Here is a 7,050-nt window from a genome sequence, read left to right as displayed (position 1 = left end):
CTGTCTCAGTTCACTTCACCCCGCATCTCTTTCCAGACCGGGGATTCAGCATGTACTCAAAGTGCCTGAGAAAAAGAAGTGTGATCTTACCTTTTTCTACATATATATATATATACAGTATCTCACAGAAGTGAGTACACCCCTCACATTTTTGTAAATATTTTATTATATATTTTCATGTGACAGCACTGAAGAAATGACACTTTGCTACAATGTAAAGTAGTGAGTGTACAGCTTGTGTAACAGTGTAAATTTGCTGTCCCCTTAAAATAACTCAAAACACAGCCATTAATGTCTAAACCGCTTTCCACAAAAGTGAGTACACCCCTAAGTGAAAATGTCCAAATTGGGCCCAATTAGCCATTTTCTCTCCCCGGTGTCAGGTGACTCGTTAGTGTCACACGGTCTCAGGTGTGAATGGGGAGCAGGTGTGTTAAATTTGGTGTTATTGCTCTCACTCTCTCGTACTGGTCACTGGAAGTTCAACATGGCACCTCATGGCAAAGAACTCTCTGAGGATCTGAAAAAAATGTTTTTGTTGTTCTACATAAAGATAGCATAGGCTATACGAAGATTGCCAAGACCCTGAAACTGAGCTGCAGCATGGTGGCCAAGACCATACGGCGGTTTAACCGGACAGGTTCCACTCAGAACAGGCCTCGCCATGGTCGACCAAAGAAGTTGAGTGCATGTGCTCAGCGTCATATCCAGAGGTTGTGTTTGGGAAATAGATGTATGAGTGCTGCCAGCATTGCTGCAGAGGTTGAAGGGGTGGGGAGTCAGCCTGTCAGTGCTCAGACCATACGCCTCACACTGCATCAAATTGGTCTGCGTGGCTGTCGTCCCAGAAGGAAGCCTCTTCTAAAGAGGATGCACAAGCATAGGTGTGATTGGCAAAGGACAAAAAAGCAGGAAACTATACGGTGCACTTACCATGGGGGCGGGGCTTTGTTATGGGGGAGGGGCTTATGGAGGGGCGTGGCTTGATTTTGTACTTTTTTTATGATAAAGTTATGTAAAATAACTGCTCAGTGCTGCAAAACAGACAACTCTGCTAATGCTAACTTAATTCTATATAAACTATTAGGGGTGTGACGAGACAGGTATCTCACGAGACGAGACGAGATTGAGTTCACGAGACGAGACAAGATGGCGAAATACATGACTAGAAAAAATATTCTGCAGGTGTATTTGAAATGTTTTAACTAATCATCTTGTAATGAATGTCATTTCAGTTCTACTTTCTGAGTATGAATTATCATATGCGGTAAAACACAACAATACTCAAGTACCGTAAAAGGTTTTGTCACTAACTCAACTGACTGACTTCTCTTCTGTATGATTTCAGTCTCTTCAGACCTTACTGTACATGATTTATGAGCTTCTACAACCTTTGACCTCCTAACTGAACTCCTTTCCACAAACTGATCATAGAAATAAAAACAGTATAAATAAAAATGGTAACTTTACAATAAGATCTCATTTATTAACATTAATGTATTAACCAACATCAACTAACAATGAGCAATATCTTTGCTGCAGTATTTATTAATCTTTGTTTATGTTAGTTAATAAAAATAGTCATTCATTGTTAGTTCATGATAGTTCACAGTGCATTAACTAATGTTAACAAATGAAACCTTACTGTTTGTGCTTAATAAGATTAAGAGAAAACTGTTATTCATTTTTATGGTAACACTTTACAATAAATGCAACCATAATCGCACTCTCTCAATATTCAAAGTGCAAATAAGACCAAATTTTTCTTTGATACAGAGCTAAGAGATGGTTACAACTACACTGCCCAGCCTAAAACAGCTTTCATATTGAGAGATATCTGCATTCATCAGGGAGCCGCTTTCAAATGCGGGGTATTGAGATCGCGTTTACTTTCACTTTCGTGAACGCGCGTACTCTGTGAATATGGAGCGGCGGCGACCGTTATACAACTGAATTAAATGTTTTTTATATAAACACAAAGCAAAACGACAGTGGAGGCGTAATGTAAACGCAGCGGTGGCATATTCTTTCCTAATCATCCTAACTCTCTGTCATGGCAACATCATGAGACGACTTTTCACCTCGACGAGAAATCTCGTCACATTTTAGTCTCGCTCGTCACACCCCTATAAACTATATAACAGCATAGGCCTATTAGTTACTAGCCTAAACTGGACGGAGACACGGAGCGCCCTGTAACTCACTGACCTGCCTGCGTTCACAGTTCACACGGTGCAGATGGGAGGGAGAACGGCTGACTACACAGTTTATGGGAATAAATTGTGTATTTCCCTCACAATTGTCACAAAAACTCACTGTACACTGTCTGTCTGGTCTCTCTGCGCGTTGCTTTGCGAGATCATGCGGCGCGATTTTTTTTTTCCTCACTGTGTGCGCATTCATAACGGTGCTCGTACACTTTGAACTTCAATCGTGACAAATGATTGGACTACTTGCGGAGTGACATGACGACATGAATCAGAGGCACAAAAAACGTTGACAGCGGTGAGCGGTCATTATGTTTACCAATACTCGACCCATCGCAAACGCCGCAACCCTTTTTTGCATGATTTACGAGAGCATCATTTTCAGGTCGGAAAAGCCGGATTTCCGGATTTATCCGGAAGAATCACACCCCTGACAAGAAAGCTCGCAAACAGTTTGCTGAAGACAAGCAGACTAAGGACATGGATTAGTGGAACCATGTACTGTGGTCTGATGAGACCAAGATAAACTTATTTGGTTCAGATGGTGTTAAGCGTGTGTGGAGGCAACCAGGTGAGGAGTACAAAGACAAGTGTGTCTTGCCTACAGTCAAGCATGGTGGTGGGAGTGTCATGGTCTGGGGCTGCATGAGTGCTGCCAGCACTGGGGAGCTACAGTTCATTGAGGGAACCATGAATGAGCAGAGCATGATCCCCTACCTTTGGAGACTGGGCCGCAGGGCAGTATTCCAACATGATAACGACCCCAAACACACCTCCAAGACAACCACTGCCTTGCTAAAGAAGCTGAGGGTAAAGGTGATGGACTGGCCAAGCATGTCTCCAGACCTAAACCCTATTGAGCATCTGTGGGGCATCCTCAAACAGAAGGTGGAGGAGCGCAAGGTCTCTAACATCCACCAACTGTCTCTAACATCCACCAGTGGAAGGGGACTCCAGTGGCAACCTGTGAAGCTCTGGTGAACTCCATGCCCAAGAGGGTTAAGGCAGTGCTGGAAAATAATGGTGGCCACACAAAATATTGACACTTTGGGCCCAATTTGGACATTTTCACTTAGGGGCGTACTCACTTTTGTGGCCAGTGGTTTAGACATTAATGGCTGTGTGTTGAGTTATTTTGAGGGGACAGCAAATTTACACTGTTATACTAGCTGTACACTCACTAATTTACATTGTAGCAAAGTGTCATTTCTACAGTGTTGTCACATGAAAAGATATAATAACATTTTTACAAAAATGTGAGGGGTATACTCACTCATATATATATATATATATATATATATATATATATAGGCTATACATGCACACATACAAATGCCTCCAGTCTGTAAGCTGAATCTTTGAAGATTACACTCAGAATCTAGTACAGGTGTCTGAGAAGAGATAAAATAACACATGGTTATTATAGTTCCTGTAGGTCATAACAAATATGGTCACACCTACTTACACATAAACACATTTTCACACTCTTATAGAAGCCAAAAACAACAGTAGGAAAGCCAGGTCTCAAACAAATATAGCCCTATAGCCGACTAATTCTTATGGAACAAAACAGCACACAAGCTGGTTGCTAGGGTGCTCTGGGTGGTTGCTTACTGGCCCAGGTCAAAAGCACCTTCAAGACTCTATGATAGATATTATGACTTCTGGTTCCTCCATCATAAGCAGCAAAAATTGGTAGCACTTTATTTTACAGTCCTGTTTTGCGTACACGCATACAATGTACTTATTATTGTAATTGCAATAACTGGGTAATAACTAGGTACTAACCTTGAACCTACCCCTAAACCTACCCTTAACCTATGTAGCTACCTTATATTACCCAGTACTTTCATAGGTAAGGACATGTAAGTGCATGTGCCAATGGTGGGATTAAAACATGTTATATAGTGGGATCAAACATATTCCTTTCCTATATAGAGCATGATGAATTATACGGTGTCTGAAATCATGTGGGTTTTTTTAACTCTGCTTTCATCTTCTGAGGTTCAGCAGCAGAAGATCTGTCTCCACTAGAGCGGGAAGATCAGTAGGAGGAGTGGGAGGGACGGTTCTCTAGAAAGTAAATTGTCTATCCCCATCCACAGGTAATTTTATGCTGGTTTTGTCTTTCTGATACATTTTCTTCTCAAACCAACTCTCTCTCTCAAGTTTAATAGGACACAGATATTGAGTGAGAAATGTGCAGCTCTACAACAAAGCCCAATTTCCCATAAATCAGCAGACTGGGATAACAACTCTATTCCTCACAACTATGATGTCACCCTATTGTGGCTGTTTGAAGATGATACAAATGTGTTTTCATTTGGTTCTCGTCCGTGGCTTTCACATTTTCTGAGACAGTGACCTTTTATCTCTTTTAGCACCAGGGCTTCACTTGCTGGTTTCTATTACATAATGACTTCACACAAGCTTCACTCTGACTGAGATATATGGCAGGCAATAAAAGAATGAACAGATTTAAGGTCTCACCAAATAAATGTCTGTGGAACATGTGTGTTATACAGAGTACAGGGACCGGTACAAATCAACGTTGGTCAGGCATTGACAAATAAGGACCCCATTTAGTGAGTGAATGAACTGAGTTTACATGTAGATGCAACTTATACACTTGAGTTGAAGTGGTGGCATTTTAAATACTGGAAATGAAGTACTTCGATTCCCAAGAAAATGATTCATATGAGCTGAGTTCTTCTGAAAGGATTCCTTTTAATGAAACCAAATGAATGTGACCAGGATAATTCGTTTCTCGAAGGAATGACTGTAATAAGTCGAACCGACTAATTTTTTGTAAATCGAAAACATACAAACATTCAAACATTCTTGGTTACAAACATTCTTTCAAATATCTTCCTTTGTGTTCAGCAGAACAAAGAAATTTGGACAGGTTTGGAACAACTTGAGGGGGAGTAAATGATGACAGAATTTTAATTTTTGGGTGAACTATCCCTTTAAAACATTATTACTTGTATTAATCGCAAATGGGCAAAAGATTCATATGAGCTGCATCTTTTGAAAAGATTCCCTTTAGTGAAACCAAAACAAACATGGTCAGGATAGTTAGATTCTTGAAGGAATGGCTGTAATGAGTCGCTTCTTTTAGTAAATCGAAAACATACAGCGTATTAATACTAATAATAATCACAAGATTTAAAACAGCATATCTGTCATTTGTAAACAAGGAAGTGTTTGCATGACTTGCCATTTCATCTGCAATCCCAAACAGGCCACACATTTATTCATGTACATTGGAACAGCAATAAAAATATTAGTACCATGTTCAGACAGTAGTCGTTTAAAAAACCAAACTTACTTCCAAACCTCCAGGCTTGAAGGACTTGTGTACTTAACTGTCTTTTACTACCACAAAGCTATAAAGGTGTTTCCCTTTACAGCATCCCTGCAATCAGAGGTCCAAACAAACCACCTTCAGTCTTCACCGCCCACCCTACGTATTTATTTAAACTCCTCTGGTCCTCCACAAACTGTAAACATGATCTGCTCTGGTTGGAAACCAAGTCCTGAATATGCTACTGTATGTCAACCTGTCCATATTCCTCACAAACACTTCAGGGCTGTTTTTATTGAGTGCAAAACTCAACCACTGGTCAGAAACATGATTCTGTTGGGCAGCACATGTGGGGAAGCTGGTAAACGGCTATTTTTGTTATTGCTGAACGCAGAAGTTTTATGATTCTTTTCAATGCGGTGGGCAATTTATGCAGGCTATATTGAGGACAAAAAATATGGTAGACATCAGCAATTAAGACAAGTGTGAAATTAAAGTCACTGTTAAATGCTAGGCCTAATTGCTTCCTTTAAGTTAGTTACAAGATGCCATAGCTAATTAACTTGCCTGAAAATGCCCGGAAAAGCAAATGTGCAACACAAGAATGATAGAATATAAATTTTAAGTTTTATTAAATATTTTTGCCTGGGAATTCTCCTTCGAAGTCTTCGTTTTCCACTTAGGACCAGCTTTTCCAGGATCAGCTTTCCTGTCAGTGCCTGTCTGTGAGGGTAATTTGTTGAACAGTAATTGGGTGTAAAACAGGTGGCGGAGTGTTGACACAGGGGGAAGCATTTGAAAAATGTGCTGCTGCCATGCAATTACAAAGCCCTGCTGGTTCAAGACCTTTAACCGCACTACAGACTGATAAATACAGAATCAAACGGAGGAATGCTGTGGCTACAATTAAAGGGAGTCACCAAGAGCTGGTGGGAGCAAAACTCAAAACAAATGTCAGTTGCTAATGCTAGCTACCTCTTAAAAGGCAACTCTGGGATGGGTCACCGTGATTTTGCCAAGTAAGACATGTTCCTGGATCAACATATTTTGTTGATCCTGGAACAACATTCCTGTCCGAAAATTTTGTCTTAACCCTATTCCTACCCCTAAACCTAATCCTACCCATAACTTATCCCTAAAATCATAGGGGAAAGATATGTGAATAACACTGATGTAGAAGCACCTAACCCTGGTTGCAAGCCTAAACTTGACATAAATGGTAAACTTGTCCCTCAAATCTGATTGGATGATTGTAATGTTGTTCAAGGACCAACAAAGATGTTGATCCAGTAACATGTTGTACTTGGTGAAATCACATTCACCCTCTGGGATGATAGGATGAAAGGAAGAATTAAATGAAAGAATAAATATAATCGGTCAGATACAAGCCTTGGTGGATGAAAGAGGGACCCCATGTGACATATTGCATAAAATCTATATAGGCTACCATATTACATTTTGTGTTTAATAAAATTAGCCTGGCAGATTATAAAACCAGCATGGGAAAACCCACAGACATACATTGAAGGAGAGACA

Source organism: Megalobrama amblycephala, linkage group LG22, assembly GCF_018812025.1.
Source record: "Megalobrama amblycephala isolate DHTTF-2021 linkage group LG22, ASM1881202v1, whole genome shotgun sequence".
Lineage (NCBI taxonomy): Eukaryota > Metazoa > Chordata > Actinopteri > Cypriniformes > Xenocyprididae > Megalobrama > Megalobrama amblycephala.
Note: the sequence above shows the minus strand (reverse complement) of the source record.